General features: G+C 45.1%; 1 non-coding gene across 1 annotated transcript; it reads left to right on the top strand.

Annotated features, from left to right (window-relative positions):
- The first annotated feature begins 12,988 nt into the window (after positions 1-12,988).
- TRNAR-ACG (transfer RNA arginine (anticodon ACG)) lies at positions 12,989-13,061 on the top strand. Its single transcript has one exon. It is a non-coding gene; the product is annotated as a tRNA-Arg (tRNA).
- The last annotated feature ends 103 nt before the right edge of the window (positions 13,062-13,164 follow it).

Raw genomic sequence — 13,164 nt, 5'->3', positions numbered from 1 at the left:
TTCTTTGTGTGACTGGTGTATTTGCTCTACGTATAATTTTGGAGTGGTAGATAGAGCAGACAGTAGGAGGAGCTTATTTGGGCAGAGTTAAGGGCAGGACAAATGGGAGGATGGGCAGAGCTTGAGTGGAGGTTGAGGATCATCACTGGTTTGGGGGTCACCAGACTTTCCTCATTGCTTTCTTGCTACCGTAACAGTTGGGCAAGTCAGCCCATAAGGACAAAGATGGGATTTGTTAATAATGGCCCATTTCAACAATTCTAGTGGGATCAGGGTCAATAGTGGCTGTACCCTGTGTTGTGTTCAGGCTCAGAGAATGAAGTGCGCACTGCAGCCCAAACTCAAGACCTTCCACTTCTAGACAAATCTGTCCATTTTGGTTTCTCTTAATTTCTCATTTCCCTCATCTTACATTTGTGCTGTCTCATATCTGTATTAGTTTGCAACTTAAAACGTTGGCCTAAAAATCCAACATAAGCCCTACTTAGAGTAGACCCATTGAAATGAATGGAGCTTAGGTTAGTCATCCCATTCATTTCAATGGGTCTTTTCTAAGTATGATTTATGTTGGATTTTATCAATGATCTGGAGATGTAGACCAAAGAGCGGCTTTGCTAATTTGGGTTGTCCCAGAAATTGCTGGACTACAACTCCCACTTAGCAGCAGCCAGCATAGCCAATGGCTATGGATGATGGGAGTTGTAGGCCAAAGCATCTGGAGGGAACCGTGTTGGGGAAGGCTGTCACAGGGATAGCACACTCTTGAGCCAGTGCTAAAGTCCAGAATGCAAAAGGTACTGTTCTGTTAACATGGTAAAGGCAGACGGTTTGGGCAATCCAAGGCTTCATAGGGCTTGCAGGTTGTAGGGATTGATATTGCAAACCCTTATTCCCAGTCCCTAGATTCAAACCGTGGGTTTCTGAACGTAAGGACTAATCTACACCTGCAGCCCTTTCGCAATGGAAGAGAGCTTCTTCCGAATGTTCTCCACTTCTGCAATCCACGCTCACGGGGCACACATGACCGGTGTTTACCGCTATTACAGGAGTGCCGTTGTGGGAGCACGTATGTCCCGTAACAGCACTTGTGCATGTATATGTGTAGAAGTGGGCAGGGCTAGGGAGATGGGTACCCAGGAGAGGAGTTTTTTTAATGGCTCCTGAGGAATGCGCATGACTGCAGACGTGCACCAATACATGGGGAAATAGGAACTCTGTTGAATATGTGCTCCTGTGCAGAGATATGTTTGTATTAAAAAAACCCAAGCACACTCAGCAGTAAAACACGACGATACCCATCCAAAACATGTGGCAAAATGGTGGACAGGTCCACTCCCACACACTTCTGATACCCATGCACATGCCCCTCACAGCTGATTGGCTGTTCGCTGAGCTCAGAACTCGTGGTAAACAGCGACAACCTTGCAAAGGTGGGTGGGGCACACCACACGCATTCTTCGGAATGGACATGAGAGAGCCGGAATAACCACGACAAAAGCCATCAGGGATATTCCGGGAAAACTGAGAGGTCGAGCTGAGATCACTGCGGGTGCAGGTGAAGGTCATGCGGCCCATTAGTGATGACTGCGATACAGTCCTGCAATAAACGGCTGGTGTAGACTCCACCTAAGACCCTGACATATTCCTTCTTCGCTAGCTTTAGGTAACAGCAAATGCTCCTTTATTCTGGAGCCAGTTCTTTTAATTGAGGAAATGCAAGACACAAATAGCTCTTCACTTCACTTCTCTTCTCTTCTCTTCTCTTCTCTTCTCTTCTCTTCTCTCCTCTCCTCTCCTCTCCTCTCCTCTCCTCTCCTCTCTGTGGACTTCAGCAGTTTCCCTCCACCAAAGCAATATTAAGCCCAACCTGCTGCTATTGCAAACACTTTCCAGTTGAGAGGCGCAACGTTAGTTTTCCTAAAACAACATACCTGTGAGTGAGCAATGTGAAAAGTCAAAGAACATCGTGGAGCAAACCATCAAAACAATCAAGCCCTTGTATGTCCAGAGTTCTCTAACACTTTTTTTTTTCTGTGGCTTTGGTACAGCCTCTTTTCTAACAACCGTCTTTCAGTGTTTTAGAAACAGCTCTCCGAGAATAACATGTCAATGTTTGCCCGTCCAGAGGCACAGGAAGGCTGGAGGAAACCTTACTGGAAATACAAACAAATGCATCATTTTGTGCCTTTCGTGATGTCATGAGAACATTTGCCCTTCATTTCACAGGGTGGGTGTGTATGTTTAATATTGCACTGATTTGTACCACCAACTGTAAAAAAAATAAAACTACCCAGATTTGTTTTTTAAAAATTGTTTAGAATAACCAATAAACATCAAGCTCTCATAGACACAACCTCTGTGGGAGTTGGCTGGATCAGGCTGACTGCATCGTGTAGCCAAAGTTGTTGCGTTTATAGCCCTTTTCCTACTGACACGTCCCTGAATGAACCATAAAGCAAACACTGCACAAATCCATCCAGTGTCGTCTTTGCCATAATGGAACTATGACTTCAGACTGCAAGATTTGGTCTTGTTTAGGGTTTCATTTAGGTTCTAGGGTTGTTCTTGAATTACCCATCTAAGCAGGATGAAACATACATCAAGCCATACATCAAGTAATTAGGAAACCGAGGGCAATTAAGCATCAACAGGAGCAAGCCTTTAATTAGACAAGATTAGGTCTGACTCATGTTTGTGTGAATTTGGGCTTTTATGCTGACACTTGCATTTTTGACAGTACATCGCAGCTTATGGAATTAAGTGAGACACTCAGCAACTTCCCCTCTCTGCAAGGAACCAGGAAGCCTTGGGCTGCCAGTGTCAGGAAGCAGCCCCTCTGCCCCATGGCTTGCTGAACACAATGCAAGTTTCGTCCTCCACCTTGATGGCTTCAAGTACTCCACCATCTTCATGAAACAGACAACAGAAAGAATTTTGAGCAGGTATGACAGTGACGTTTGGAAACCAAAACAATTTTGTTCTCTCTCATCCAAACGATTCCCACATTGCATTGCTTATGGGAAATCCCAGAGGGCTGTTTTGAAAGGCCCTCGCAGGATGACCAAGTGCCCCCTATTGTAATAGTCTTCAACTGGTCCAGACCCGAGACCCAGCTCAGACTCCCAACCTGCAGTATGGGACCCACTTTCACAATTTTACTTTTGAGTTATACTTAATAGTCCTAATGCCGTGACCCATCTGGACCACTTTTGGGTCACATGACCCACTGGTTGAAGACGACTGTGAAGGGCTTCTCTATTTGAAGGTCTGTCCTGTCCAATTACCATATAAAGAACCACATGAACAGTTGTCCATCAACAGTTAGCACCTGGACAGCAGACTGAACAGGCAAGACATAAAGGTCACCTGGTCACACTCTTCCACACTATGGTGAGATGTACTATAATTATAATAATTATTTCTAAATTTGCTTATATACATATTACGCCTTTGGCGTAAGACCAGGGACCGGGCAGACTTTGTCCATTACAAATTTGTACTCTCCTCTTTCTCTTCTGCCATCTCACTGGCCAAACAGCAGTACTACTCAACGCTGATCCAGTCAAATGCTAGGCATCCTCAGCGGCTCTTTGCGTCCTTCAATTCTCTTCTGAAGCCTAATCCGCCATCTCTCCCCGCCTCTCTGTCTGCTAATAACTTTGCCTCTTTTTTCAATGCTAAAATCCAAACTATCCGCTCTGATCTGGCCAGCTCTGCTCCTCTTCCAGTTCCTGTTCCTCATCTGTCAGCTCCTCCTGCAAATTTCTCTGCGTTTCCTTCGGTCTCTGCGGATGAACTGTCTACAATACTGCGCTCTTCGAAGCCTTCCACTTGTTCTCGTGATCCGATTCCTTCTCGCGTCTTTATTAATCTTATTCCTGCTATCCTCCCTTCCTTGCTACATATTATTAATCTTTCTCTGTCCTCTGGTTCATTTCCTTCTGCTTTTAAACATGCTACAGTCTCTCCCATTCTCAAGAAACCTACTCTTGATAGGCTATCTCTGTCTAACTACCGACCTGTCTCTTTGTTGCCGTTTGTTTCAAAGATCCTGGAGCGTGCGGTCTACTCTCGCTGTCTTGACTTTCTTTCTAGTAACTCTGCTTTGGATCCATTTCAATCTGGATTCCGTCCTCTGCATTCCACCGAAACAGCCCTTACTAAGATCACCAATGATCTCCTTACTGCCAAGTCTAAAGGCCATTATTCCATTCTTATTCTCCTTGATCTAACTGCAGCCTTTGACACGGTTGATCATGATCTTCTCTTAGATTCCCTTCATGACCTTGGATTTTGTGGCTCTGTCTATAACTGGTTTGCCTCCTATCTAGCGGGTCGCTCTTTCAGCGTGTTGACTAATGGCAGCTCGTCTTCCTCCTTTCCCCTTTCAGTAGGGGTTCCGCAAGGCTCGGTGCTTGGCCCGTTGTTGTTTTCCTTATACATGTTGCCCTTGGGCAAGCTTATTCAATCTCATGGTCTCCAATATCATCTGTACGCCGATGATACACAACTATATCTGTCATCTCCGGAACTTTCTCCTGATGTTCACGATCGTATCTCGGCATGTCTTTCAGATATCTCAGCTTGGCTGCTTCATCGTCGCTTGAAGCTTAACATGGCAAAGACTGAATTGCTTGTTTTTCCTCCTAAACCTTCTCCTCATCTCTCATTCTCTCTTACTGTCAATGATGTTACGCTTACTCCGGTCAAGGAAGCTCGTAGCCTTGGCTTTATCTTCGACTCCTCGCTCTCCTTTATTCCTCATATTGAGGCAGTAGCTAAATCTTGTCGATTTTTCCTGTATAATATTGCCAGGATTCGATCATTTTTGTCTGTCTCTTCTGCCAAGACGCTTGTTCATGCACTGGTTATTTCACGGTTGGACTACTGCAACCTTCTTCTCTCTGGCCTTCCCTCTTCTCACATCAGCCCGTTGGTTTCTGTTCACCACTCTGCCGCAAAGATCATCTTCTTAGCACGCCGCTCCGACCATGTTACTCCGCTTCTGAAATCTCTTCATTGGCTTCCAATTCACTTCAGAATCCAATATAAACTTCTCCTGTTAACCTTCAAAGCTTTTCACGGTCTAGCTCCTTCCTATCTCTCCTCTCTCATCTCACACTATTGCCCCGCTCGTGCTCTTCGCTCCTCTGATGCCATGTTTCTCGCCTGCCCAAGGGCCTCTACTTCCCTTGCTCGGCTTCGTCCATTTTCGTCTGCTGCCCCTTACGCCTGGAACGCTCTTCCAGAACATTTGAGAACTACAAGTTCAACCACAGCTTTTAAAGCTCAACTAAAAACTTTTCTTTTTCCTAAAGCTTTTAAAACTTGATGTTGTGCAGACTTCTACTGTTACTTTCTACTGTTAGTTTTTCCCTACCCTGTGCCTGCTTACCCTTCCCTGTACCTGTTGGCATTCTCTTCTCCTCCTTATTGTTTTACTATGATTTTATTAGATTGTAAGCCTATGCGGCAGGGTCTTGCTATTTACTGTTTTACTCTGTACAGCACCATGTACATTGATGGTGCTATATAAATAAATAATAATAATAATAATAATAATACATATGAATTAGCATATGGAAATTTTATATTGCTATCCCCTGTTGTCCTTTTTTTGGTGCTGTATTTCCTCTTTTGGGGTGTGATTTGTAAGTGGCCATCTTGGCCTAATCTACACCTTGCAGGATATTGCAATATGAAAGAGATATGAAAGCGGTATATAAAAGGCAGGAGCCACACCAAGCAGGATATAGCAATATGAAAGTGGTATATGGTGCGTGTCTATGGGCCCCAACAGTTGTCAGTGCACTTCAATACTGCTATAAAGCGGTGGTGTGGTTCCTGCCTTTGATATACCACTTTCATAGTGTAATATCCTGCTTGGTGTAGATTCAGCCCTTATTATGGGAAGTGTGTAGTCCCACAAATGTATCCCACAAAGGTCATGGCCCAGAACATTCTTCAGCCTTGGGAGCAAGGCTGCTGCATACCTTCCAGCATCCCATAACTGAAATCTCCCGATGCTCCTGGCCAGGTGCATGAGGCTATGTCTAGAGTTTAGCAACCTGGCAGCATGGGCTGATGGACAAAGGTGCCCCCCACAACCATATATCCTACTTTACAGAAGATAGTCCTCTATTTAAGGCCATCCAATCCAAGTCCAGACTAAGGTACAGCACCATGTACATTGATGGTGCTATATAAATAAAATAATAATAATAATAATAATAATAATAATAATAATAATAATAATGATAAGAAGGAAGAGCAGCAGGAGCCTTGACATTGCCCATCAACAGTTAGCACCTGGACAGCAGACTTAGCAAGGCACACAGGTCACTTCTTTCCGCACTATGGTGAGATGTATTGTATTTCTACTGAAAACATAGCCATGATTTCCAAATTTGCACCTATACATACAAATCAGCATGTGGAAATGTTATGGCAGGATCTACACTACTGCTTTAAAATGGTTTATAACAGTAGTGACAATTGTTGGGGGCCAGGACACACTCCCTATACAGTCCTCAAAATGTTTTCAAAGTGTTATATCCTTCTTGGTGTAGATCTGTCCATGTATGCGTGCCCTCTTTTGTCCTCCTTTTTGGCAATGCATTTCCAGCTGCCTGGTTAGGTATCGTTCACATGACATGCTAAGCTATACCACTCAGCTCAAAATGTTTAACTGCCGTGGCTTAACACGTCGTCTAAACAGGATCTTAGTGTGTCGTGTAAACCATTCCTAACCATGCTGGCTACATAACTACAAAACACGTTCACTAACCATTTGCTGCAAAAGGCTTAACAGCCTAACCATGGCTTAGTGTGTTGTCTGAACAGGCCCAGTAAGAGCTTTAAGCTGAAATAAACTTCTTCTTCTTTTTTGTCCTACCCTTTTGCCTGCTCCCTTTTGCCTTCGGCCCCGCTCATCACCATACTATGTGCAGAATACTGTTTCTTCACCATTGAGCGATTATACCTTGCAAGATCTCCACATACCTACAATTAGGTAGCAGGGTGTTCAGAAGGGTGGCATCTATCTTGCATAGATTAAAGGTCCACTACCGTTTTCTTGCAAAATGGCCACAACTCCACCTCCATTGCTAGCAGACTATAACAAAACTAGGGCTGTGCACGGAACCCCCGAACCGCTTCATGGCCCGATCTGGAACTTTTGGATCGGGCCAATCTACGTTGGGTCGATCCAACCCTCCCCTGCTCCACTCCACAGAGCGAGATCCGGAGGGGCGAATTGAGATTCCCCCCCCCTATTTACTTACCTCCGCAGTGGGTGGCGGAGGCAGGTAAGTGGGGAAGGGGGGCAAAATGGGGGCCGAATAAGCCCCCTCCCCCCTGCCCCCTTACCTGGCTCCACCGCCGTTGCCGCACAGACTGCGGTGCCGCCGGCACCAGGTAAGCCCCCAGCACCACTTACCTGCCTCTGGCGTGGTCCGACGCCAGCTTCAATTGAGGGCCAGGCCTCAGTTGAAGCCAGTGCCAGACCGTGCTGGAGGCAGGTAAGCCCCCCTCCCCCCTGCCCCCTTACCTGCCTCCACCACTGAATGGACTGTGGCACTGGCACCAGTGCCAGGTGAGCCCCCCTCCCCCCTTACCTGCATTCAGAGCTCCGGATGGAGGCGAATCACTTCGCCTTGATCCGCAGCTCCCCTGACCTGATTCGAATCCACCTTTGGTGGAGGTGGATCAGGTCGCTCCGCTCCGGATTCGTGATCCGAATCGGAGCGGAGCACAGCCCTAAGCAAAACACCACTTACATGTTGTCCCCCTCCAGACAGAATTTGTGTTTGTGTGTGTGAAGCAATTCTTCACAAAAACAAGCTCTTGACTCTCCACAAGTCTAAGACTTTGGAGAGGAAAGTTCAGAGGAGAAAAAGAAAAATCAGTAAATGCATTTAATGCCAACTTCTTCAGCATTTAATGTCAACTTCTTTGCTGGCCTCAGTTAATATAGCTTACAGTTATGCGGTCAACAGTTATAGCCTTTGGCATCACCATAACGAATGTGTGCCAAAACTACAGGAGTACATATACCGTTTCAGTAGCCCCTTTATTTATGATTCCTGTGCTAGGCTTCAGCTTCCATAGTTGTTCTTATACTATTTTACTGTTTTAGCACAGGGGTGGGGAATGTCTCGCCTTCCAGATGTTGTTGGACTGCAATGCCTATCATCCCTCAGAATTGGCTATGCTGGCTAGGGCTGATGGGGATTGCAATCCAACAACATCTGGATGGCCACGTATTCCACACTCCTGCAGTATATATCTCTTTAACTTTAAGAGCAGCTTTCAAAGACTGCCAGTGGAAAATAATAATAATAATAATAATAATAATAATAATGACACAATACAGCTGCAGAAATAATTCACGAACAACTGGCCATCAAATTCAACCTCATCAAACAACCTACACCATACTATACTTACGCACGCATAATAAACTTGGAAAATACAGATCATAAAATATACTGGGACAGAACAATTCATATGGACAAGACAAGAACTTGCAACCGAACAGGCATAACAGTTATAGACAAACAAAAAACTTGTACCTCATTGACATAGCAATACCTAATGACAAAAATGTTGTAGAAAAGGAAGAGGAGAATAGAGAAAAATATACACCACTGGCTATGGAAGTTAAAGAACTATGGCATCAGGAAAAGGTCACAATTATCCTGTTAGTCACATCAGTCACTGGCATCACATCAAAAAACTATACAGAAACCCTTCAGAAACTGGGCCTACAAAAAAATACATCCACACCAACATCCAGAAAGCAGTCATACTTAAAACATGCTCAATTGTCAGAAAATTCCTGAATCAGTAAAAGACTTAGCAAAGCCCGTCAAGTCCATCTAGAAAAACCGCCATGAGCAACAAAAGGGATGATGATGATGATGATGATGATGATGATGATGATGAATCATAGAATCATAGAATAGCAGAGTTGGAAGGGGCCTACAAGGCCATCGAGTCCAACCCCCTGCTCAATGCAGGAATCCACTCTAAAGCATGATGATGATGATGATGATGATGATGATGATGATGATGATGTATCACTCTTCAAGAATGCAATCTGACAAGATTTAAAGGGGTCCAAGATCAGAGCCCTCCACCCTATCAAAGCCCTGTAGACAGGGAACTTTCCTACATAAAACTCTTAATCCACTCTATCTACTTTCAGCTCCATCACAGAACAGGTCTGTGTCCCTAGCAAACTTGCATGGAGCCCAGAATCCTTGGCCATAGCTAGACCTAAGGTTTATCCCTGGCTCGTCCAGGGGGTCAAACCTGTTCATCTAGGTGACACACAGGGGATCCAGTGCTCCTGGCAGGGGCAAACCCTGGATGATCCCAGGATAAACCTTAGATCTAGCTGTGGCCCTTGTGGCTCAAGTCCATGAGCAACTACCCTTCTTCCTTAAAAGGAAACATGTGTGTTTTCTCACCTACGTGGCTCCTAAGAGCTGCAGGATACTTTAAGAATTACAAGACTCATGGATGCTCATTGCCCAACGAATGAACAATGTGTTCTAAGAAAAAGGGCTCCCCAGTTATAATTCCACTTTGAAACACCTGCTTCTAGTTGTTTCTTCCTCTGCTGTTTAGGGACATACTGGCTCTCTTACAGACACCATATTGCAGCTGCTGGAAGTACTCTTTAACCCCAGGACAATCCAGGCAACTTTCCTTTTCTTTTTAACAGGATCTGTTTCATCATTCATTTATCTTTCATGGATTTATCCAGAAAACAAAAGGAATGTACACCTTTGGCTAATTTAAACCTCTCCTGTGTCTCAGCATCATGAAATTTGTCATGTCAGTACTGCCATGTGTTTTACAAACAATTTGTTATATATCTGCATTTGGTCCCAATTTCCGGGCTTCCACTGGGAAGGGTGGTTTTGCCTTGCGTTTCTCTCTCTAACCCTTCATACTCCATCTCGCCTGATCAGCATGATCTACTTACATTTGTCTACATGGGACACTGGCTTGTCGCCCTCATGTTTGCAGCAGGCACTGATTAGCTTTCCCAGCGGGAAGTTTTGGTAGATTCATGGGGTTATTATTCCTCCAAAGAAGACACACTGAAACGGCTCTCAAGACAGTTTTCAGTTTACAATGATTAATCCAGTGTCCAGGGGAGACGGCATTCATCATTTGTCTCTGCAAACAGCTGGGATGTTCTGAAAATGTTTAGATTTTGGCTCCCTTTGCTCTGTCAGTGTTAAGAGAAATGGCAAAAGAGAGCACAATAATGACATCATTAGGCAGGAAAGCCTGCCTGTTAGGACAACCTTCCAACTGGAAGCCTGCTACACCAAAACAATGCAACAATTCAGGTAGGAGTCACCCAAGTAGCCTTTGGAACCCTAGCCAGATAAGAACATAAGAAGAGCCATGTTGGATCAGACCAATGGTCCATCTAGTCCACCATTCTGTTCACACAGCTGTCGAGCAGCAAACCGCAAACAGGACACAAGTACAACAGCACCATCTCACCCATGTTCCCCAGCAACTGATGTACATAAGCATACTGCCTCTGATATGGGACGTAGCATATACCCATCAGGGCTAAAAGCCATTGATATAGCCTTCTTCTTTGGGAATTTGTCTAACCCCTTGCATCTTGTGGTAGCAGCTTCCATAGTTTAACTATGTGCTGTGTATTGAAGTCCTTCCTTTTATCTGAACTGAATCAGCTTCATGGGATGACCCCTTTGGATTCTAGTATTATAAGAGAGGGAGAAACATGTCTCCCTATCCACATTCTCCACACCATGCATAATTTTGTACACCTCTGTCGTGTCTCCCCTTAGCCTCCTGTTTCCCCAAGCTAAACAATCCCAGCTGTTGTAGCCTTCTGTCCAGGTTGTTGATCATTTCAGTTGTCCTTTTCTGCACTTTTTCCAAATTGGTTAACAGCTGTACAACTGGCCCAGCCCATTCCATTCATACATACTCAAGAGCTGCTCTTACAGAGGGCCTAACTCAAGTACTGAGGAGCTATGGGTTCAAGTCCTGCAAGAGTCAGTTTTGCCCTACCAAAGTGCCAGGGGAGCAGCAGCGTCACAACCCAGGGTTGCCGGTGGAGATGTACAAGAATTTAGTTTCAGTTCATTAAATGTCAGAACCTGCCTCCTCTGCACCCCTGAACATGAGTGGTCTTTTGGGCAAAGTTCACATATTCCTGAGCTTGCAATTGCGTTTGCAAAATGTGTTCATTATATTAATGCACACTTAAAAATACGCATGGGGGTGGGGGACACAGTTTCACAGTGTAGTCAACAGAGGGAAGTACACATTTGGATGCATGCTTTAAAAATGCACATCAAAATGCGCACTTTCCCCATTTGAAGAACAACAACAAAAGCTTGCATTTGGGTGGAAGGTGGACCAAGCTTCGAGGTGAAACTTGGAGAATCTCAAGTGAGCTTGAACCATGCTGATTCTCCCATCCCTAGGAACACAGGAGAAGGCTGGACATCCGAGCATTAAAATGGGAAAACACAAAGGCACAGTGGGATGGCAAGCTCAAAAAAGGCTTGCCACAACTTCCAGTTCACTGTCCTTGCTTTAATTCTCAACACTCCCATTTCTGGTGTCAGTCTAAACCCCTCAGCAACAGCAGTCCGGCTCTGTGGCGCAATGGAGAGCGCGTTGAACTCCTAGGCTGACTGAGTGCAGCCCTTGCATTAGGCGCCTTTTAGGGATTCAAAGGTTATGGGTTGGCATCCCACTAGAGTCACTTTTACTTTGCAGAAGAGCCATGCCCTGCATTGCCATAGCAATGGTAGTGCCAAGAGCAAAAGATCAAAGCAAAATAAAATAAAATTGGATGTACCAGGGCCATGGCACTGGTTTGGAGGAAGGCTCAACATCCCTGCAGAGAATAACACAAAAGCTCCTCAGGGATTGCAACCATCAAGTGGCCTCTTTGCCTTCCCCCACCCCCCACCCCATACTTAAGGCCAGCCCACCCCTTGGATTTTTCCCAGGAGCATCCCTGGATCGTCCCTGTGTGTCCAAATGATGCACAAGGGATCCCGGGAGCAGGCAGGGACAATCCCTCCATTTTCCCAGGTTAACCGAGACCTTGATTATCCCGGTTTTCCCTGCATTTCCCAGGATGATCCCGAGGACCGTGGGTGGTGTGGGTGCTCATCCCAGCTTCTTCCCTCCTCCCCATGAGTAGTGGGGGTCAGCAGAGGGAAGGAGCCGGGCCAGGGGGAGTCCAGGGACATCGAGGGGGGAGCAGGGTCAGGGCTTTTGTTTTGTTTTTATTTACAACTCCTGTGTTGTTGTTGTTTTAAAAATGGCAGGTGCAATGGGTGCGACGTCCCTCTTCCCTTCCAGGATGTCACACTTCTGTTTAGATGCCCAGGGATGATCCCAGAAGCAGGTAAGTCCAGGATCTTCCTCCCTTCTCTCTCCCCAAAGGCCCTTAGGTGTAGAAAGGGCCTGACTGCAATTCCCTCACTCCTCCTCCTCTTCTTCTTCTTCTTCTTCTTCTTCTTCTTCTTCTTCTTCTTCTTCTTCTTCTTATTATTATTATTATTATTATTATTATTATTTTATATAGCACCATCAATGTACATGGTGCTGTACAGAGTAAAACAGTAAATAGCGAGACCCTGCCACATAGGCTTACATTCTAATAAAACCATGATAAAACAATGAGGGGAAGAGAAAGCAAACAGGCACAGGGTAGGGTAAACAGGCACTGGGTAGGGTAAAACTAACAGTATAAAGTCAGAACAAAATCAAGTTTTAAAAGCTTTAGGAAAAAGAAAAGTTTTTAGCTGAGCTTTAAAAGCTGCGGTTGAGCTTGTAGTTCTCAAATGTTCTGGAAGAGCGTTCCAGGCATAAGGGGCAGCAGAAGAAAATGGACGAAGTGTCAATGTTCCCTAGACTGTCTTCTTTGATTCTTGAGTTGTACACACTATTTGCCAGGTGGCTATAAGGGCCAGTGGCGCAATGGATAACGCGTCTGACTACGGATCAGAAGACTGCAGGTTCGACTCCTGCCTGGCTCAACTCTTATTATTTATTTATTACATTTATATACCGCCCCATAGCTGAAGCTCTCTGGGCAGTTTACAAAATATTGCAATTGTGGTAAGTTTGCCAAATAAACAT

This window comes from Elgaria multicarinata, chromosome 7 (genome assembly GCF_023053635.1).
Source record: "Elgaria multicarinata webbii isolate HBS135686 ecotype San Diego chromosome 7, rElgMul1.1.pri, whole genome shotgun sequence".
NCBI classification, from domain to species: domain Eukaryota; kingdom Metazoa; phylum Chordata; class Lepidosauria; order Squamata; family Anguidae; genus Elgaria; species Elgaria multicarinata.
The sequence above is the reverse complement of the archived record's forward strand: the minus strand, read 5'-3'. Positions and strand labels throughout refer to the sequence as shown.